Source organism: Pongo pygmaeus, chromosome 3 (genome assembly GCF_028885625.2).
Source record: "Pongo pygmaeus isolate AG05252 chromosome 3, NHGRI_mPonPyg2-v2.0_pri, whole genome shotgun sequence".
NCBI lineage: Eukaryota > Metazoa > Chordata > Mammalia > Primates > Hominidae > Pongo > Pongo pygmaeus.
The window spans coordinates 90,044,333-90,067,920 of record NC_072376.2 but is presented as its reverse complement, the minus strand read 5'-3'; the positions used below and the strand labels follow the sequence as shown (position 1 = coordinate 90,067,920).

The window sequence follows — 23,588 nt, the reverse complement described above, 5'->3', positions numbered from 1 at the left end:
CATGGAAATCATACCAGCAGATCTATAGTTGCAGAAAAATGAGTCCAGGTTCAAGGGTGGTGGTGAGTGGGAAAGTAAGTAAATTTCTGGTTAACTTCTAGGGCTTGAGTGGGAACATGAGGTTAATAAGGCAAATTGGAGAATGATCGTGGAGGGGCTTGAATATCTTGGTAAGGAATTTTAATTTTGTTCTGGAGTCATTGATACAAAGATTTAAACTCTAGAGCAGCAGGTGTTTTTTAAATCCATAACTTGGGTTCTCTTAATACACAAATTGTATGTTGTAATATTGCTTTAGATATTTTATAGAACATTTATTACCTAAACAATTGTTTTGATTAATAGATACTGCAAGATGTAGCTCTAGAATATCATAATTATCAGTACTACTGTTAAAGACATTGGGAGCCATGGAATGATTTTGAACAGGTTGGTGGCAGTTTGAAATTAATTTTTTTTTTTTTTTGAGACAAGAGTTTTGCTCTTGTTGCCTAGGCTGGAGTGCAATGGCGCGATCTCGGTTCACTGCAACCTCCGCCTTCCGGGTTCAAGCGATTCTCCTGTCTCAGCCTCCTGAGTACCTGGGATTACAGGCATGCGCCACCACACACGGCTAATTTTGTATTTTTAGTGGAGATGGGGTTTCTCCATGTTGGTCAGGCTGGTCTCAAACTCCCGATCTCAGGTGATCCGCCAGCCTCAGCCTCCCAAAGTGCTGGGATTATAGGCGTGAGCCACCGTGCCCGGCCTGAAGTTAATTTTTTAAGAAGATTAATCTAGTTGAGGTATTCACAATCAGTTGAGGAGATGGGACTGGGAAGAAGGAGGCCTTTTAAAAAAAAGTTAAAATATAAAGTGATAAGTCAATGATTGACTATGAGGAAGTCAGAGACGAATAAGAAAAATGGAAGACGCAGGTCAAGGAAGGAAATTGTGTATTTTTTGTTAGTTAAATTGATTGCCGTGAATTCTATTGGAGTGATTTGTATTGTTGCCTGAATTTGGGCTCTGTTTACTTTATGCTTGAATAATTAGTATATTCTTATGATTGGTTTCCCTTCCTGTCGCTAATTCATGGATTCTTAATCTTCGGTGCTGTGGACCTTTTTTCAGTCTGGAGAAGGCTGTGAATCCATTGTAGAGTAACAATTTTAAATGAGTGAAATAAAGTAAATAGGACTTGAAAGGAACTTGTTATATTGAAATGCCAAAATATGATATAGTAATATATATGCTTCTCTATTAATACTGTTAAGTAACATCTTGCAGTGAGTCTAATAGCTACCATAATTTTGGAATACTGGTACATGTAGATATTTTGAGATTTCTGTAACAGCTATAATATGAAATGAAAATGTACTTCTGTTAGTGACAGAAATCACAGGTACTGCTAATACTATTATGGTTGATTGTTTAGGTTTGTGTGAAAATTTTAGAGATTAGTGAAAATGGTGATGTAATTTTTTTTCTATATAAATTCACAGGTTTCCTGAGATTTATGGAACCTAGGTTAATTATCTTTGCTTGTATTGTCTCCTGTTTTACTCTCTTCTATGTATTTTTGTCATAGTAATGTACTTTTCTTTGCAGATGGTAGTATTTTTATTGCATCATGTCTGTTTTGGGAAATAATATATACTCTTTGTAAAAAAAATTCAAATGGTAATAAAACGCATAATTTTCTGGTTATCCTGCTTCATTGTGATCAAGCTTGTTAGTAGTATAATGTATACAGTAGTCTCTTGGTATAGAGAGGATTGGCTCCATGACCCTTGTGTATGCCTAAATCCATGCATGCATACTCAGGTCCTGCCATGTATATGAAAAATTGGCCCTTTGTATACATGGGTTTCTCATCTCACGAGTGCTATATTTTCCATCTGTGTTTGGTTAAAAAAAATCCCCACGAGTGAACCTGTGCAGTTCAAACCCATGTTGTTCAAGGCTAAGCGGTAGTACTGTTACCTGTTTCTGGTCAATATATACTTACATAACCACAAAAACATAACTCAAATAGATTCATACTGTGTATACTTTTTTTTAAATTTGCTTTTTTTCATTTGAAAACATGATCTTTTTTTCATTAATAAATACACCTCATGCTTTAAAAAATTGTAGGATAAAAGTTGAGATATGTATTACATAACACAAACATTCACCATTTTAAAGTGTATATTTCAGTAGTTTTCGTACATTCAGTATGTTGCCAACCACCACTACTAGCAAATTCCAGAACATTTCCATCACCCACAAAAGAAACCTCATATTTAATGTCAGTTAGTTCCAATTACCCCATCCATTGACAATTTCTGCTCTACTTTCTGTCTCTATGGATTTGCTTCATCTAGGCATTTAATGTAAGTAGAATCATATAATATGTGACTGTGTCTGCTTTTTTCACTTAGCATAATATTTTCAAGATTCATGTTGTAGCATGTAACAGTATTTCATTCCTTTTTTTTTTTTTTTTGAGATGGGGTCTTGCTGCATCACCCAGGCTGGAGTGCAGTGGCGTGATACCAGTTCACCACAACCTCCGCTTCCCAGGTTCAAGCAGTTCTCCTGCCTAAGCCTCCCGAGTAGCTGGGATTACAGGAGCTTGCCGCCATGGCTGGCTCATTTTTTGTATTTTTAGTAGAGACGGGGTTTCACCATGTTGGCCAGGCTGGTCTCAAACTCCTGACTTCAGGTGATCTGCCCACCTCGACCTCCCAAAGTGCTGGGATTACAGGCATGAGCCACCCTGCCCGGCCAATATTTCATTCCTTTTTATGAGTGAACAATATATTATTATACATACTTGGTTATTATAAATAATTCATATATATGGTTTTGTGAAGACATATGTTTTCATTTCTCTTGGGTGTATACCTAAGAGTGGAATTGCTGGGTCATACATATTTCTGTGTTTTAACTTTTTGAGGAATTGACAAACTTTTCCACAGTAGCAGCGCTGTTTTACATTTCCACACCTCACGCTTTTTTCTTTTTTTTTTTTTGAGACGGAGTTTCGCTCTTGTTGATAGGCTGGAGTGCAATAGCGCGATCTCGGCTCACTGCAGCCTCGGCCTCCTGGGTTCAAGTGATTCTCCTGCCTCAGCCTCCCGAGTAGCTGGGATTAGAGGCATGAGCCACCACGCCCGGCTAATTTTGTATTTTTATTGGAGATGGGGTTTCTCCATCTTGGTCAGGCTGGTCTTGAACTCCCGATCTCAGGTTATCTGCCTGCCTTGGCCTCTCAAAGTGATGGGATTATAGGCATGAACAACCGCACCTGCCCTACCTCATGCTTTTTAATGGCTTCATTGTAATCCATTTTATTGGTGTTCTATCATTCAGTCCCCTGTTGATTGACAATTTATTTCTGTATTTTTGATGCTTATACACTAATGCAGTGAAAAAACTTGTATAAACACCTTTTGCACACTTTTTTAAAGTATAAATTTTTAGGAAAGGAATTGCTGGATCAAAGTAATTACACATTTAAGATTTGATACATCTTGTCAGATTGCCCTTTAGAAATGTTTTATAAAATTGTATGCTTATTTTCCCAAACTCATATTCACATTATTAATTTCTGTCATTTTGATAACAAAAAGTCATATATATTTTAGATTTTGGAATTTGTTAATTATAGTGGAGATAATTTTTTTTTTCACATTTTTTTTTGGCCACTGCATTCTTTTGTGATTTGCCTGATCATGACCTTTACCCTAAATTTTTCTATTGGGTGTCTATATGTTTTTCTTATTACTTTGTTAATAGCTGTTTACATTTTAGAAACATTACCTTATTGCTCATTATCAATATTGCAGAGACTTTGTTCCAGTTTCTTGTTTATATTTTGACTTTGTTTATGACTTTGCTCTTTGCCTTATAGACATTAAATTTTTAAAATACTGTTTATCATTCCTTATAAAAGGCCTTTGCCTTGCTTAGAATAAGTTTTCTGCACCCCAAGATTATAAAATATTTTCTCCGCATTTTCTTCTGGGAATGTCTAAAATTTGTCGTGATTTAGTAGAAGCCTGGTTTTTGTAGTTGGTCTTAACTATGTTCAAATTCCCGTCTAGCCACTTACTAGCTGTGAGGTGTTAGATGTCTGCATAACTTCTCTGTATCTCACCTTCCTCATCTGTAAAATGATAGTTGATAATTAGGGTCTATACTTTTGGTTAAGTTAAATGCAATAATTCAGATTTTCTAGCGTACCATCTGGCCACATACTGGGTGTTCAGCACATGTTTTCTTTTCTCTCTTACCCGTAAACTCCATCTTCTATCAGTCTAGTTAAAATCTGGTCCAGAAGATAAGGGAGGGGAAAATTTCAAGAAATAATGTTGCCCTTAGTTTTCAAAGCCAGAGAAGCCATGTGGGATGAGTACTGGCTGAAAAGGAGATTGAAAATTCATTTAGTAATTAGGAAGTAATTTATGTTTAATGAAAACATTTTTTAGTAGCATGATAAGAGGCATATTTTAATACAAAGAAGAGTAAAACCTATATAACATACCTAAAGGATATGTGCATATGCAACATGTATCCATCATGATTTGTAATATTTGGGAGAAATAGTTGTAACTCTACTGTTCTCTTATTGTTGGAATACAGGTAAGAGGATAGAGAATCAATGCTGACATATAGTATATTTATATTGTATGTATAAGTTGTACATAAATTTCGGTAATTTTTACTATTAATAGTTACAAATTACTGTATTTGTAACGCACCTCACAATCATCAACCTGTATTAGAACTACTGCTCCATTGGAATCTTCTTAGTAGCATTATAATGGACTTTAGTGGAATTTACACATATTCTTCACTAAATTAAAATTATGTATAAACAGTGTTATATTTCTTTTTGGGAAAGCAACTTTAAATACATTTTAGAAAGAAATGGGAAATAAATGTTTACAGTATGGTAGTCATTGTTTACATTTTTCTCATCTTGTTTCCTGGACTATGAGGATTTTAGGACAGGGGGACATAGTTTTTGCTATATTGCCCAGGCTGGAATACAGTGGCTATTCACAAATGTGACCATAGTTTGCTATAGCCTCGAGCTCCTGACTTCAAGCAATCCTCCTGCCTCAGCCTCTGAGTAGCTGGGACTACAGGCACATGCAAGGTGCATGGCTTATAAGGAGTTTTTGATAAATATTTATAAAATGTTACATTCCCCCCCCCCCCCCACTTTTTATCTTCTGGTAAAATAACTTCAAAATAAAGGTTTTAAAATTTGTTAAGAAAAATAAATAAATCTTCCTCAAGTGGAGTAATAATAGACATGGATTCTGTGCAATTTGTTTTCAGATGATATCAAACTCTATTCCTTGACTCTTAGTAACTGTCTAAAAATTTTTTTTAGTATGTTATATGTATACCGTCATTATTTTGTCAGCTTCAAAACAAGAAGGAAATTATTCTGTATTGGTTAGCTCAGGAGGAAGGTAATGGTTTTAAGTAACAAAACAGGAAATTAGCTCCTCTGTGACCTTTGATGAGTTTGTGAAGCTGGTGTTTTGAGTGCAGGATTGAAATTGTGAAGAGCATTATATTTAGTTTGCTTTGTTGCTTTTGCAGAGTATCTATTTGCCAGGAAAACCTAGGAATTGAAGTTAAAGGCTCTGCTACCTTTGTGGGAAATGAACAATACTCTTCCTTCTGCTGGCAAAATCTGGGTGTCTACTTTTCAGTGGCTGGTTTTTGCTTTCACGTAGGGTCAGAGTATCCTTTTCCTGGAACCAAGCTTGACTCAAAGCCATTGTAAATTCTCTTGTTCTTTATCCTTCTAATCAACTATTTTAGGAGCAGTTTTAAAGTTGACACCCTTTCCCTTCTAACCTTTCCGCTCAATACAAAGCACCACCTTCTTGGCAGTCATTTGTATGAGTAGAGTGGATACTTTTGTAGGCATTTTATTCATGCCAAAAAGTTAAGGGTTAGCTCTTTGTTTAATGCTAGTTGTTTTGGATCAGTGTGAGTCAGCATTGGCCTTACCTTTCTTTTAAATCCTTTTGTAATTAAGATGTTGGTACCTTGGAACCCTTTCCTGGATGGAGCTTTTCTTTATACTTTATCAAGTTTTATCTCAGACAGTTGGGTTACTAAGATTTTTCTGTTTTACTCTACTGTTTTTAATGGAGACTTGTAGATTTTAGATACGGCTTATACACATTCTAAACCCTGGTTCTCAGAATAGTCATACTAGTTTTAACACCTCTTTACATATCTTTTATGTTTATCTAACATTAAAATATTGTATAATTTGGTTCAGATGAAAAGTATGGGATGGCTGTTACAGCTGTTCAGACTTTCATATTGTTCAAAACTTTGTATACAAGACTTTATTTTTTTTAATTATTTTTTTAAGAGACAGGGTCTTTGTCGCTCACAGGCTGGGAGTGCAGTGGTGTGATTATAAGCTCATTGACCTCCTGGGCTCAAGTAATCCTCCTACCTAAGCCTCCCAAGAAGCTGGTGCTCACTCACAGTCACATGCTACTGTGCCTGGCTACTTTAAAAAAAAATTTTTTTTTTGGTATAGATAGGGTCTCACTATGTTGCCCAGGCTGGCCTTGAATGCCTGGGCTCAAGCAGTCCTCCCACCTTGGCCTCCAGAAGTGCTGGGATTATAGGTGTGAGCCATAATACCTGGCCTTTGTACAAGACTTAATTTAAAATATTTTCCTGAAGAAATAGAAAAGCTAAAGTAATTTTACCTTTATGAAAAGGATTCATTAGTTCAGTTTTTGATACTATCAAGTTCAGTTTTCTAGTAATTAAAACCAATTTCTTGAATTAGTTTTTTTTTTTTTGATGGAGTATAACATTCTTAGTTTTATATACAGGTGATTGTTTATATAAACAAACAGATATTAAATTTGTGAAAAAATACTCAATTCTTGGATTTGCCGTATACCACCAGAGAGGCAGAGCCCAAAATTGGAAGGTAGGAAAAGGAAAAAGATGAAGGATTTTATATGAAGTGTTAGAATGTTACTTCAGTTTTTTTCACATTAAAACATGGACTATATCTACTTTTTCTAGAGGATTTGTTACTTTGAATGAAAGAGCTCTCATACACTTGGCTTATAATAGATGATATGTGATCCTTTTACAGGTACCCTTGCAACTTCTTAGTTTGGGTCTGAACATGTTCCTTTTTTTTTTTTTTTTTTTTTTTTTTTGATACGGAGTTTCACTCCCCTCACCCAGGCTGGAGTGCAATGGCACAATCTCAGCTTACTGCAACCTCTGCCTCCTGAGTTCAGGCAATTCTCCTGTCTCACCTCCTGAGTAGCTGGGATTACAGACGCCCACCACCACGCCCAGCTAATTTTTGTATTTTTAGTAGAGATGGGGTTTCACCATGTTGGCCAGGCTGGTCTCGAACTCTTGACCTCAGGTGATCCACCTGCCTCGGTCTCCGAAATTGCTGGGATTACAGGCATGAACCATCACACCCGTCCTGAACATATTACTTTTGACCTTGTTTATGCTAGCCTAGGCTGGAGTGCAGTGGCATGAGTGCGGTTCACCGCAGCCTCAACCTACTGAGCTCAAGTGATTTTCCTGAGCACCTGGGACTACAGGTGCATGCCACCATGCCCAGCAAAGTTTGTTTTTTGTAGAGACAGGGACTTGATGTGTTGCCCAGGCTGGTCTTGAACTACTGGCCTGAAACAATCCTCTCACCTTGGCCTCCCAAAGTGTTGGGATTACAGTCATGAGCCACTGTGCCTGGCCTGTTTAACAGTTTCCATTTTTGGGCTATTATAAATAAAGCTCTAAGAACATTTGAGTTCAGTTGAATCTTTGGGTGAACAAATGTTTTCATTTTTCTTGGGTAAATATCTAGGAGTGGAATGTCTGGGTCATATGGTAGCTGCATAGTTAACTTTTTTTCTTTTTTTGAGATAGGGTCTTGCCCCTTCACTCAGGCTGGAGTGCAGTTGTATGATCATGGCACACTGTAGCCTTGACCTCCCAGGCTCAAGCAATCCTTCTACCTCGGCTGCCTTAGTAGCTGGGATCACAGGTGCACACCACCATGCCTGGCAATTTTTTTTTTTTTTTTTAATTGAAATGGGGTCTTACTATGTTGCCCAGGCTCATGTTGAACTCCTGGCTCAAGCAATCCTCCCACCTCGGCCTCCCAAAGTGTTGCGATTATACGTGTGAGCCCCATGCCTGGCCTGTTTACCTTTTTAAGAAACCTTCAAACTTTTTCCCAAAGTTGTAGCATTTTGCATTCTCATCTTTAGTGTACGAAAGTTCCGGTTGTTTCCTTGGCTTGGTTTTTTAAAAACTTAGAACAAAAAACCAAACACCGCATATTCTCACTCATAGGTGGGAATTGAACAATGAGAACACATGGACACAGGAAGGGGAACATCACACTTCGGGGACTGTTGTGGGGTGGGGGGAGGGGGGAGGGATAGCATTGGGAGATATACCTAATGCTAGATGACGAGTTGGTGGGTGCAGCGCACCAGCATGGCACATGTATACATATGTAACTTACCTGCACATTGCGCACATGTACCATAAAACCTAAAGTATAATAATAATAATGATAATAATAAAAGAAAAAAAAAAACTTAGCCATTCTAATAGGCCAAAGTATAGAGTAGAATCTCATTGTGGTTTAATTTTCAGTTCTCTAATGACTAAAGCATCGTATGTACTTTTTTACCATCAATATATCTTTTTGGTGAAGTGTCTATTAAAATGTTTTGCCCATTAGAAATTTTTTTTGTTACTGAATTTTGACAGTTCTTTATGTTGGATATACATTCTTTATCATATACATGATTTGTAAATATTTTTTCCCAGTGTGTGGGTTATTTTGTTTTTTTAAAAAAATTATTTATTTATTTTAGAGACAAGATCTCAATCTGTTGTCAAGGCTGGAGTGCAATGGTATGATCATAGCTCACTGCAGCCTCTGGGCTCAAGCAGTCCTCCTGCCTCAGCCTCCTGAGTAGCTAGGACTATAGGCGCCTGGCTGATCTTGTATTAGTTTTGTAAAGACAGGGTCTTGCTATATTTGCCCAGGCTGGTCTTGAACTCCTGGTCTCAAGTGCTTCTCCTTCCTTGGCCTCCCAAAATGTTGAGATTACAGACAGGAGCCACCATGCCTAGCCTATTTTCCTAATAATGTTTTTCAAAGAGCAAAAGTTCTTGAAAGTCTAATTTATCAATTTTTTGTTTTATGGATCATGCTTTTGTTTTGGTGTTGAAGAAATCCTTGCGAAACTCATAGTCACCAAGATTTTCTCCTGTGTTTTCTTCTAGATATTTTATAATTTTGGCTCTTAAATTTAGGCCTGTGATCCATGTTGAACATAGAGTAGTCCTACCCTTATTTGTGGAGAATATATATTCCAAGACCCTCAGTGGATGCCTAAAACTGCAGTTACCACATGAATTTCTGTTTCATTCTTCACAATGTCATAGGTGGAAGATTAATTCTTACCATAGATTTTGGCAACCTCACTATATGATTTTTTTTCTTCCCTTATTAAATTGAGAGTTTTCACCTTTTCACTTAAAAAGGAAGCCTCTTATGGTTTCTCTTTGGCATACCTGAATTTCCAGCATCACTACTCTTGTGCTTTGGGGCCATTATTAAGCAAAATAAGGGTTTCTTAAACACACTGTGAGACCGACAGTCTGATAACTGAGACAGATACTGATTGACTGATAGGCAGGTATACTAAACAGTGTGAATATGCTGGACAAAGGGATGAATCATGTCCAAGCAGGACTGAAAGAGACAGCATGAGATTTCATCACACTACTCAGACTGGCACACAATTTAAAACTTGTGAATTGTTTATTTCTGGAATTTTCCATTTAATATCTTTTGACCCAGTTGGCTACAGGTTACAAACTGCAGTGAAACTGTAGTTAAGGGATGGAGATGGGGGGCTACTGTGTGTTTTTTTTTTATATAGTATGAGGTAAAGTTCGAGGTTCATTTGTTTAAAATATGGTAATCTAATTGCTCTAGCACTATTAGTTAAAGAGTATCCACCCCACTGAATATCCTTGGCAGGTTTTTTTTTTTTTTTGAGACAAGGTCTTCCTCTGTCAGGCTGGAGTGCAGTGGCACCATCACAGCTCACTGCAGCGGCACCATCATGGCTCACTGCAGCCTGGACCTCCCAGGCTCAAGTGATCCTCTCACCCCAGCTTCCCAAGTAGTTAAGACCACAGGGACACCACCATGCCCAGCTAATTTTTTGTATTTCTCTGTTAGACATGGGGTTTTGCCATGTTGTCCAGGCTGGTCTCGAACTCGTGAGCTCAGGCAGTCTGCCTTCCTTGCCCTCCCAAAGTGGTGCGATTACAGGCATGAGCCACCACACCTGGCATCCTTGGCAGTTTTGTTGAAAATTAATTGACCCATGTATGTTTGTGTTTGTTTCTAGACTCTGTTCTCTTGATGTTAATCTTTGTCAGTACCTTATTGCCATGATTACTGAAGCTTTGTAATAACTCTTGAAATTACATAGTTGTGTTAGTTTGTTCTCACACTGCTGTAAAGAAATACCTGAGACTGGGTAATTTATGAAGAAAAGAAGTTTAATTGACTCCTGGTTCGCAGGCAAGAAGCATGACTGGGAGGCCTCAGGAAACTTAGAATCATGGCAGAAGGTGAAGGGGAAGCAAGCATGTCTTAGCATGGCAGAGCAGGGGAGAGAGTGAAGGGGGAAGTGCCACACATCCCCTTCAAACAACCATCTCTCATGAGAACTCACTATCACAAGAAAAAGCAAGGGAGAAGTCCTCCCCCATGATTCAATCACTTCCCACCAAGCACCTCCCCCAACACATAGGGATTGCAATTTGAAATGATATTTGAGTGGGGACCCAGAGCCAGACCATATCAATAGTGTAAATCCTCCAGTTTTATTTTTCTTTTTCAAAGTTGTTTCAGCGTTAGCTTTTCTAGGCCCTTTGTATTTCCATATATATTTTAGAATAAGCATGTTAATTTCTATAAAAAAAAAAATGTCATGGGGGGAGCAGGGCTGAAAAACTACCTATTAGGTATTGTGCTTACTACCTGGGTGATGCCATCATTCATACCCTAAACCCCAGCATCACGCAATATACCCATGTAACAAGCCTGCATGTGTACTCCCTGAATCTAAAATAGAAGGTGAAATTATTAAAGATAAAAGGAGAGAAAAAAGATCACTTTCAATGAATAAAAAAAAAAAAACCACCTTAGGTATTTCACTGGGATTGTGTTAAATTTGTAGATCAGTTTGGGAAGAATAACATCTTAATATTGATTCTTCTGACCCATGAATATAATGTATGTCTTCATTTATTTAGTTCTTTAATTTTTCTCAGTAATGTGTTATAGTTTCCAGTGTACTGGTGTATTAGTCCAGTCTCACACTGCTGTAAAAACATACCTGAGACTGGGTAATTTATAAAGAGAAGAGGCTTAATCAGCTCATCGTTCTGTGGGCCCCGTACAGACTTCTGCTTCTGGGGAGGCCTCAGAAGACTTAACAATCATGGTGGAAGGTGAAGGGGAAGCAGACACATCCTCACAAGGCCAGCAGGAGAGAGAGAGAGAGAACAGGAGTGAAGGGGGAAGTGCCACACACTTTTCAAATAACCAGCTGTCTTAAGAACTCTGTCATGAGAATAGCAAGGGAGAAGTCTGTCCCCATGATTCAGTCACCTCCCACCAGGCCCCTCCTCCAACACTAGGAACCACAACTGGACATGAGACTTGCGTGTGGACACAGAGCCAAACCATGTCAACTGGTTTGCACATCTGTTTTCATATTAATCTCTAATTTTTTTATGTCATTGTAAATGATACTTTAAAAAATTTTACTGGCCGGGTGCGGTGGCTCACACCTGTAATCTCAGCACTTTGGGAGGTGGTGGTGGGTGGATCACCTGAGGTCGGGAGCTCGAGACCAGCCTGACCAATGTGGAGAAACCCCGTCTCTCCTAAAAATACAAAAGTAGCCAGCCGTGATGGTGTATGTCTGTAATCTCAGCTACTCAGGAGGCTGAGGCAGAAGAATCACTTGAACCTGGGAGACGGAGGTTGCAGTGAGCCGAGATGGTGCCATTGCACTCCAGCCTGGGCAACAAGAGGGAAACTCTGTCTCAAAAAAAAAAAAAAAAAAAATTTCTTTTTTACTTTTGCTTGTTATCTGTATGTAGAAATAAATACACTTGATTTTTTTGCAGGGGGCATATTAATCTTGTATTCTGTCACCTGTTAAACCTATTCATTAGTTCTAGTAGATTTTTTGTAGATTCTAAAGGATTTTTTATGTATATATAATTTATTGTTTGTGAATAAACATGAGTTTAATTCTTCCTTCCAGTCTCCATGACTTTTATATCTTCTCTCTTGCTTGATTGCATGGGCTAGAACTTCTGGTGTAAACTTGAATAGAAGTGAGAGCTAACATCCTTGCCCTGTTTCTGATCTTAGGAGAAAAGCATTCAGAATTTCACCATTAATGTTAGCTATAGATTTTTCATTGATGCCATTTATCAGGCTAAGTAAATTCCCTTTTATTTTTTAAATGAAGGTTTTCTTTTTAAATAGGAATGGCTGTTGGATTTTTCAGATGCTTTTTATGCATCTATTGAGATGATCATGTGTATTCTTTTAAGTTTCTTAATAGGTGGTTATTATTATTTTGAACGTTAAATCAACCTTGCTTGCATTACTGGGGTAGTCACCACTTGGTATAATGATGGATCACTCTTTTTTTTATATTGCTGGATTTGATTTGCTAAACTTCAAAAAAACCTTTATTTGCATTTATATTCATGAAGTCCGTAGTTTTCTTGCACTCTTAATTGTTTCATTTGATATTAGGGTAATGTTTGCCTCAACTTTATGGAAGAGTTTATGTGGAATTGGTATTGTTTCTTCCACAAAGGCTAACCAAGGTTGAGAACTACCAGATTATAAGACTATAATCTCTCTTTCCTTCTATTTCTAAAATCTTTTTTTGTTTTGTTTTGTTTTTGTTTTTGAGACAGAGTCTCACTCTGTTGCCAGGCTTGAGTGCAGTGGTGAGATATGGGCTCACTGCAACCTCCGCCTCCTGGGTTCAAGCAATTCTCCTGCCTCACCCTCCCAAGTAACTGGGATTACAGGTGCCCACTACCATGCCCAGCTAATTTTTTGTATTTTTAGTAGAGGTGGGGTTTTACTATGTTGGCCAGGCTGGTCTCGAACTCCTGACCTCAGTTGATCTACCCGCCTCAGCTTCCCATAGTGCTGGGATTACAGGTGTTAGCCACTGCACCCGGCTGGCTATATAAAATTAACAAAAATTGTTTTACAATTTTTAAGTTTCATGGGAGACATATTAGTAAAATTTATAACACATATACCTGTACACTCTTACCCCATAGAAAGCTTACCTGTCTTCTAATCTTGAGCAGTTTCTATAGTGATCATGTTGGCCATGTCTTTCTCAGCTCTCCTACCCAACACTCAGAAATCAGTGGCTGCTGCTTAGTACTCAGGGAAATGCCCAGAATTACTGTCAAGTTTTTCTCTGTTCTCCTGCTCTGTCCTCAGAGTTTTCCAAGTCCATCATATGAGACGGGGGCAGCATGATGTAGTCTCTGCTGCTGGGACTGTAGAACCAGACTGCTTGGGTTAAATCCCACTGTGCCATCCACTAACCATAAGACCAAAGGTAAATTTCAGAATGCCCCTATGCCACTCTAAAATAAAGATAATTAAAACACCTCCAACTTAAAAGTTGTGATTACTGACGCGTAAAACACTATGGATAATGTTTGTCACATGGTTGGTGCTCATTGAATGATAGTTATATCCTATTATTTGTCTCCAGTTGGAAATTGCTGGAATGCTCAGCCTTTGGTGGAATAGCTATCTGCTTCTTAGCATCTAGAGACACTTTTGATGGCTAGAATATCATCATCTTTTACGAAGAATTTGGAAATAAATACAATTCATAACCTCTGGCTTTTTCGTTTTTCTCTGACATGATTTCTTTGCATGGTACTTGATTTTCTAAATGCTTTTTTCAATGGATACTATACTCTGGACTCATGCTTAGGTCATATTTGTGCAGGGATTTTTAACCTTAGCACCATTGGCATTTGGGACAAGGTATTTCTTTTTGTGGGGGCTGTCCTGAGTACTGTAGGTGTTTAACAGCATCTGTGACCTCTACCTACTAGATTCCAGTAGCACCCCTGCCAAGCCACCCAAGTTGTGTTAACCAAAACCATCTCTAAACATTGCCAAATGTCTCCTGAGGGGCAAAATCACATCTGGTCGAGAGTCACTTTTTTAGAGGGGACTTCAGTATGTGCTGCCATAGAAAACTGTGATTTGTTATGCTAGTATTTCTTGGAGAGAGCCATGACAGTTACTAATCAATACTTATTTTCTAGACTGTCTTTTTTTTTTTTTTTTGAGACAGAGTCTCACTCTGTCACCCAGGCTGGAGTGCAATGGCACGATCTTGGCTTACTGCAACCTCCGCCTGCTGGGTTCAAGCAGTTCTCCTGTCTCCGCCCCTCAATTAGCTGGAATTACAGGAGCATGCCGCCATGCCCAGCCAATTTTTGTATTTTTAGTAGAGACGGGGTTTCACCATGTTGGCCAGGCTGGTCTTGAACTCCTGACCTCAGGTCATCTGCCCACCTCAGCCTCCCAAAGTACTGGGATTACAGGTGTGAACCACTGCCTGGCCTATTAATTTTATTTAATATATTTTTCTCATATTTTCAGTTTAGCATAGCTACTTGATTTAGTCGCTACCACTGGGATTGGTCAATAAGGCGTCTGTATTTTTTTTTAATTTGCTGATTGTTCAAACTGATGGCTTAAAGTGTATAATTTTTGCCTCTATAGTTGCCATGGATGTAGGCACCTAGGGAGGTTATCGGTGGTTAACAGCACCCAAATCTATACTTTTTTATACGTCATTGCACTTTGGTTTCAAAAAGAAGAGACATAGCTTACTGATGATTCTACTTATGTTATGCCTAGAGGTTGTTGGGAAAACAAGTATTTTCTATCTCAAGACAGGATATTACTGCTTGGGGATAATCTGTTATCCATGGGCATTTATAAATGACCTTTAGGCGCTTCTAAACAAAGTAAAGTAACTCTGGGTAATTTTATTTGAATTTAAAATTATTGAACAGTTGATGAATAAATACAGTGTAAAGTATCCTTGTTTTTAAACATGCTTTTGAATATGATATTTATGCTTCTATATATATATATATATACGTACATATATATTCTCTGGGAGGAATATGGTCTTGAATCTATAAATTAAGAACATGCAGTGTTTCCTTTAGATGCAAGGTTTTCCTTATCGGAATATTTTTCACAATACCAAATGATTTTAAAAATATTATGGGTATGTGAGTGATTTACAGTCAAAATACCTACCATTTATTGTTTAAATAATACCCAAGCAAAATCAGATTAATTTTTCTCAATCAGAATATGAAAAAAAACTTAGAAAAATATCATGAGTACAACAGAAGAATGAGCCTTAGAGAAATTATATGCCATTTAGTATTAGGCTTATAATAACAAAACATTTTACAAAAACCATAAGTGTTCTGCTTTTGATCAAAGAAAATATGGATGTTTAAATGGACACTGAACTTTTTACATATCCATTTATTTTGTGAATCTGTAAGTATTCTTAAACTACTTCCTCTACTTGGCAGTATTTTCTCATTTTATTAATCTTTGCTTTTTTTTTTTTTTAACCGTACACATTTGTTACTTATCTTATAGTTTGCAGATATCTTTAGGTAATATATAGCTTTCTCAATGTTGATAACATGCTAGGCTATCAGAAATATGACAAAGATGATGCTGAAGATGATGATGATGATTATTATTTGGAGCAGAGCCTGGCTCTGTTGCTCAGGCTGGAGTGCAGTGGCGCGATCTTGGCGCACTGCAGCTCCCACTTCCCGGGTTTGTGATTTTCCTGCCTCAGCTTCCCAAGTAGCTGGGATTACAAGTGTGCACCATCACGCCTGGCTAATTTTTGTATTTTCAGTATAGACGGTGTTTCATGATGTTGGCCAGTCTGGTCTGGAACTCCTGACCTCAAGTGATCTGCCCACCTCAGCCTCCCGAAGTGCTGGGATTACAGGTGTGAGCCACCGCACCTGGCTAACAAAGATTGTTTTTAAAAATGTGAAAGTTTTGGCTGGGCGCAGTGGCTCATGCCTGTAATCCCAGCACTTTGGAAAGCCGAGGTGGGTGGATCATGAGGTCAGGAGTGTTCGAGACCAGCCTGGCCAAGATGGTGAAACCCCATCTTTACTAAAAATGGAAAAAAAAAAAAAATCAGCCGGGCGCAGTGGTGGGTACCTGTAATTCTGGCTACTTGGGAAGCTGAGGCAGGAGAACTCTAGCCTGGGCGACAGAGCAAGAATCCATCTCGAAATAAAAAAAAAAAAGTGGGGAAAGTTTTATGCATATCTTCAAATATAGTCAAATGCCTTTTTATTTTTTAATTAAAAAAGTCCTTTGTAAACAACAATGAGATACCAGTGTACCTTTTAGAATGGCCAAATCCAAAACACTGACAACACCAAGTGCCAAGGAGGATGTGGAGCAATGGGAATTCATTGCTGGTGAGAATGCAAAATAATATAGCTAATCTGGAAGACAGTTTGGCAGTTTCTTACAAAACTAAGCATACTCTTACCATATGATCCAGCCATCATGCTTTTTGGTATTTACCCAAATGAATAAAAAACTTATGTCTACACAAAAACCTGCACATGAATGTTTATAGCAGCTTTATTCATAATTGTCCAAACTTGGAAGCAACCCAGATGTCCTTCAGTAGGTGAGTGGATAAATAAACTGTGGTACATCCAGACAGTGATGTGTTATTCAGTGCTAAAAAGAAATGAGCTATCAAGCTATGAAAAGACATGGAGGAAACTTAAAATGCATAATACTAAATGAAAGAACCCAATCTGAAAAGACTACACACTGTATGGGTCCAACTAAATGACACTCTGGAAAAGGCAAAACTATGGAGGCAGCAAAAAGATGAGTGATTGCCGGGGGAGGGAGAGAGAGAATGATAAATAGGCAGAGCGCAGAGGATTTTTAGGGCATGCTTTATATTTAAAAATTTGTATGTTGTATTTAGCAGATGGGAATGAATTTTTTTTTTTTTTTGAGACAGTGTCTTGCTTTGTCACTTAGGCTGCAGTGGCACAATCACCGGTCACTGCAGCATCCACTTCTTGGGCTCAAGCAGTCCCCCCACCTCAGCTTCCCAAGTAGCTGAGAACATAGGCACATGTCACAATGCCCAGCTAATTTTTGTATTTTTTGTAGAGACAGGGTTTTGCCATGTTGCCCAGGCTGGTCTCAAACTCCTCAGCTCATGCCATCTGCCCACCTCTGCCTCCCAAAATTCTGGGATTACAGGCATAATCCATCATGCTTGGCTTTTTTTTTGAGACGGGGTTCCCTCTGTCGCCCAGGCCGGAGTGCAGTGGCATTATCATGGCTCACTGCAGCCTTAACCTCCTGGGCTCAAGGAATCTTCCTGAGTAGCTGGGACTACAGGCATGCACCACCACCCCAGCTAATTTTATTTTTTGTAGAGACAGGGTCTTGCCATGTTGCCCAGGGTGGTCTTGAACTACTGGCCTCAAACAGCCCTCCCACGTCAGCCTCCCAATGTGCTAAACAAAAAAAGACTGACTTTTTTTTCCCTTTTGGCTAAAAGTTCCTTGCATTGTATCTGAACATTTTGTTAATGAGAAAATTGAGTTGACTAAATGGTTGCATTGGAGCGGGGTTGGGGGGGTGGCGTGGGAGGGAGCTGTGTACTCAGCATAGTCAGTTTGTAGGATATCTTAAGTTTTTCCTTGAAAACAAGCAGTTAAAGGGTTTACTATCACTTTGGGTTTGACTAAGAGCTGTATGATTAGCTAAATAATTTAACAATTTGGGAGACAGCTCTGCATTGAATCCTTCTGTGTTTACCTTATTCTGTTTTGGCCTAAAATCATCCCATTCAAGCATACCAGTTGTAGCTGCTTAAAAGTAAAAAATTGAAAACATTATCTTCATTGTAGTGAAATACTGGTGATGTGTGGAAGGGGAGTTGGTGGAAAATTTAAATCAATTGATTTACTTATGAAAAGAGAGAAAGGAGACTTGTACTGTCATATAGATACGGCTGTATTTTATTTAACTACCTTATTGTTGAGAATAAACTCTTGTCTTTAGGCTTAGGTTAAATTCCTGAAAGTGGCATTATATTTTATTGCCTTGTGGTTTTTTTTTTCCCATTTTTTTCATGAGGTTAATTTTTTATGTATGTTTACACATTTGCACTTCTTTCATCAATTGCTTATTATTATTATTATTATTTATTATTATTTTTTTGAGACAGAGTCTTGCTCTGTCGCCCATGCTGGAGTGCAGTGGCATGATCTTGGCTCACTGCAACGTCTGCCTCCCAGGTTCAAGCAATTCTTTTGCCTCAGCCTCCCTAGTAGCTGGGATTACAGGCACATGCCACCACTCCCGGCTAATTTTTTGTATTTTAGTGGAGATGGGGTTTCGCTGTATTGCCCAGGCTGGTCTTGAACTCCTGAGCTCAGGCAGTCTGCCCGCCTTGGCTTCCCAAAGTGCTGGGATTACAGGCATGAGCCATCGTGCCTGGCCGAATTGCCTATTATTATAATATGTTCTTTCTCATTTAAAAAGGTATTATGCAATCTCTTAGCGTGTTTAGAACTGTTAACCTTATCATGCATGTCATACATATCTTCCCTATTTTACTTGCTTTTCATTTGGTCTTATATAATATACAGGAGGTTTGAATTTTTAGATAATCATATAAATATGTCTTTTTGTTTCTATTTTTGGATTCCTGCCTGAAGAGATCTTTTCCCATCCAAGTTTTTAAAAAACTGTTTGCTTACATTTTACCTTAGTATGCAAAAAAATTAAATCTTGAATATATTCATTAAATCTTGGAATGTGATCGAGCTATTTTAACTTATTTTTTGCCAAATTGTGGAATGTAGATTTCCCACTAATATTGGAACAAAAAAGAAGTTTGGTCAAAGAAAGTAGATTTTCAGATTTATGATACTAGTATGGGAGATTATTTTGAGGGTTTTCAAACTTTAAAGACAAAGGATTTATTGAAGGCATATATCTGAGGCAGATCAATTTAGTGGAATTGGATTAGAATTCCAGTCCTGCTGCTTGCCAGCAAGCTTCTAAACCTCTTTATATTACAGTTTTCTGAATGCTAGAATTGGAATAGTAATACCTGCTTACAAGATTGTTGGGAGAAATGAATTGAGTGAAATAAGTTAGGTAAATAACTTATATGTAGTAGCTAGTAGTTGGTAGTTGCAGTGATGGTGATTATTGTCATCATCATTTGCTGCCCCTAAAGAATCTCAAATTTAGAAATAGTGTAGTCTCCTTTAAGTGGATTCTCTGAGTTTCAAAGAAGAGTTTGAGTACACATTTTAGATTTGAGTCTCGTGCTAACTGCATGAATCTCTTCACTACACTAGTGATTATAATTGTGTATGCTGAGAAACTGGGGGTAAGTATAATGACAGTGAAACGCCATGCTATAGTTTGCTTTTATGATGGCAAGTGACAAGAGTATTTTATATTTAATGTAAGTACAGGGATTTTAAGGCATTTGTAATGTCTTTAAGAATGTGATAGCTAAATCAGTAGAGGATATAGATGTGTAACTAGAAGCAATGTTGTTGAGTAGAGGAAAATAAAAAGGAATGAAGGAAGGAGGCAACTAGGATTAGTAGTGTCATTTATTATTATTATTATTATTGTTATTATTTTTTGAGACAGAGTCTCGCTTTGTTGCCCAGGCTGGAGTGCAGTGGCACTTTCTTGGCTCACTGCAGTCTCCACCTCCCGGGTTCAAGCGATTCTCCTGCCTCAGCCTCCTGAGTAGCTGGATTACAGGCGCCCGCCACCACACCCGGCTGTTTTTTTTGTATTTTTAGTAGAGACAGGGTTTCGCCATGTTGGCCAGGCCGGTCTTGAACTCCTGACCTCAGGTGATCGCCCACCTTGGCCTCCCAAAGTGCTGGGATTACAGGCGTGAGCCACTGCGCCTGGCCTCATTTATTATTAGACTCTTATGGATGGCAAATTCTTTACTTGAGGAAAATGATTTATAGGAAAGACTCAGTAAAATATAAGCAGATTTTTGAAGCTTTCTATCTTTACATATAGAACGTTATCTCTCCATGACTGGTGATATTTTTCAGCAACCCATGTGAACAGCCTCTCTCCTCATACTGTTTCCTTTTTTAAAAAAATTAGGCCAGGCCTTGGCTCACACCTGTAATCACAGCACTTTGGGAGACCAAGGTGGGCAGATCACTTGAGCTCAGGAGTTCAAGACCAGCCTGGGGAATGTGGCGAAATCCTGCTTCTACAAAAAAATACAAAAATTAGCCAGGCGTGGGGTGGTATGCATATGTAGTCCCAGCTACTTGGGAGGCTAAAGTGGGAGAATCACTTAGGCCCAGGAGGTCAAGACTCCATTGAACCATGACAATCCCACTGCACTCCAGCCTGAGTGACAGAGTAAGACCCTGTCTCAAAAAATTTTTTTTTAAATTTACTTTTATTTTCTTTAGCAATACAGACAGGGTCTCACTGTGTCACCAGGCTGGTCTTGAACTCATGGACTTAAGCGCCATCCTTCCACCTCAGCCTCCCAAAGTGCTGGGATTACAGGTGTGAGCCACTATGCTTAGCATCCTCATGTTATTTCTTCTTTCTTTCTTTCTTCCTTCCTTTCTTCCTTTCTTTCTTTTTCTTTCTTTTCCTTTTTTTCTTTTTAGAGGGAGTCTCACTCTGTTGCCCCATCTGGAGTGCAGTGGTGCAATACCGGCTCACTGAAACCTCTGCCTCCCGGGTTTAAGTGATTCCCTATGTTAGCTTCCCCAGTAGCTGGAATTACAGGTGCCCGCCACCACTCCCAGCTAATTTTTGCATTTTTAATAGAGACGGGGTTTCACCATGTTGGTCAGCCTGGTCTTGAACTCTTGACCTCAGGTGATCCACTCTCCTTGGCCTCCCTAAGTGCTGGGATTACAGGCATGAGCCACCGCGCCCGGCCATGTTATTTCTTATTTATGTGTCTTTGCTTATGCTTTTATTTTTGCTTTGTCTGTCCCTACCACACCTACAACCCCCTTCCTTGAGGGAAATAACTGATTCCTATTCATTCTTTAAGATTCAGCTTAGTGTCACCTCTTCATGGAAGTCTTGCATCATCTGTTCTACTTCAGCACTTTGGCACTTTGAGACAAGTTTTCTTTTAATCCCCCTTGTTTTGTGCATGTGCATGCAGACCAAATCTTCGTCAGCACTAGATATTGTCAGTTATTAAATTTAATCCTTCTAATGTGTAGTGATATCTCATTGTGGTTTTTAGTATTTCTCTGATGCCTAATGTTGTGCATCTTTTCATGTGCTTATTTGCTGTGTATCTTCTTTGAAGTATCTGTTCCAATATTTTGGTAATTTAAAAAATAAGATTGCTTTATTATTTTGTTTTGAGAGTTCTTTATATATTCTGGAGTGTTCTTTTTTTCAGATACGTGTTTTGCAAATATTTATTCTTAAACCCTGACATGTCTTTTCCTTCAAATTTCAAAGAGCAGAAGTCTTAACTTTTCTTGAAATTTAGTTTATCAGTGTTTTTTCTTTTATGGATCATGCTTTTTATGTTATATCTAAGTAATCTTTGCCTAATTCAAGGCCACAAAGACTTTTCTCTGATGTTTTCTTCTGATGTTTTATAGTTATTGGTTTTATATTTAATTAAGCTCATGGTCCTTGTAAGTTTACTTTGTGATGCAAGGTATGGATTGATGTTTGTTTATTTATTTTTCCGTACTGATATACCATTGTTCTAGCACCATTTGTTGAAAAATCTGTGCTTTCTCTATGGTTACCTTTTTGTTGTAAATCTATTGGCCATGTATGTGGGTCTGTTTCCAGCTTCTCAGTTCTGTTCCATTGAACTATGTATTTCTATTCTTTCATTAATACCAAACTCTCTGGATTACTGTAGTTTTAGTAAGTATTGAAATCAGATAGTGTGCACATCTATGTTTATATCTTTTTCAGAAGTGTACTGGCTATTTTAGATTGTCTTTCCATGTAAATTTTAGAATTAACTTGATTTCTGCATGGGGAAATGTACAGAAGAAGAGGTGAAAGATGACTTAAGCCAAGAATGATGAAAAGGAAGTTGATACCCATTAAAAAAGATGAAAATGTACGTATCAGAGGAGAAAGAAAACACAAACTAAATCAAAAAAGTGGAAAGAAGGCTGGGTGCAGTGGCTCATACCTGTAATTCCAGCACTTTGGGAGGCTGAGGTGGGCAGATCACTTGGGCCGGGAGTTCAAGACCAGCCTGGGCAACATGGTGAAACCCATCTCTACAAAAAAATACAAAGATTAGCTGGATGGTGGTGGCATGCACCTGTAGTCCTCGGTACTCAGAAGACTGAGGTGAGAGGATCACTTGAACCCAGGAGGTTGAGGCTGCAGTGAGCCGAGGTTGCACCACACTGCACTCCAGCCTGGGTGATAAAGTGAGACCTAGTCTCAAAAAAAAAAAAAATTAGATTATATTCAGTATCTTTAGATGAGTGGGAGGCATTAAATGCAAGGCATTAAAGCATTGTAATTGTTAAGTTAGGTGGAGACTAAGACTTAATTTGGAATTCTGGGAGGAAAATCGTAAGCCTAAGTTGTCCATATTGATAATGAAATAAAATGAAACATGTCTATAGTAGCATTATTTTTGAAATTTTGAAGTGATTGATAGATTATAACGCCAGGTCTGGTCTCTGTTTTTTATTTTAGTATTTATTTATGTTTCATGTTGTTGCTGCTGCTGTTGTCTTGTATCTCAGATATGGGAGAAAGTTTCTAAATATGCAGAAAAGGAATTGTATTCGATTTCTTTCTCCTTTATTTCCTCCTGGTAGTACTGTAACTGACGAGTAGACTATGCCCCCATCACTTTCCAGAGCCAGAAGCTTCCTGTAAGTTATCTCTGGATTGCCATAAAGTTATCTTTGGATTACCTTTGGAAAGATGTATAACAACCAATAACGTTTTCTCATATTCATCTAGGGACTTTATTGCCACATATGCCTATGCATTTTATTTGCACAGATAACTAGTATTTGACTTGAGATATATTTAATAAATAGAGCCCCAAGAATAAACTGACTAGAAATAAGACATATTGAGTCCAAGTATTTCCTTGTTCCTTGGGTTATCTAATTATTTGGTTTGCTAGCAAGGATTGTAGAAAAGAATATTATCACTGATTTAGGAAACCATTGCTATCATTTTAAGTTAAATGTACTAGTATGTGTTTAACCTATTATCTTCAGTCCCATTCCCCAATATTAGGCCATTTAAAACTTCCCATTCTTGTACTGGGAACTCTGTTCTCTCCACCTACTCTTGACCATGCCAGAGATTATCGGTT

At 38.2% G+C, this 23,588-nt stretch overlaps 1 protein-coding gene across 10 annotated transcripts in view; it reads left to right on the top strand.

Annotated features, from left to right (window-relative positions):
- The window catches only part of CNOT6L (CCR4-NOT transcription complex subunit 6 like), a 109,162-nt gene that overhangs the window by 13,250 nt on the left and 72,324 nt on the right, over nt 1-23,588 (top strand). The window contains exon 1 of one of the 10 annotated variants that reach the window (XM_054484903.2): nt 5,751-5,769. The exons of the other annotated variants lie outside the window; for them this stretch is intronic. The gene's annotated coding sequence lies outside the window, so the exon portion shown is untranslated. Of the gene's footprint in view, nt 1-5,750; nt 5,770-23,588 lie in introns of those variants that run through there. 10 annotated transcript variants of the gene reach the window in all.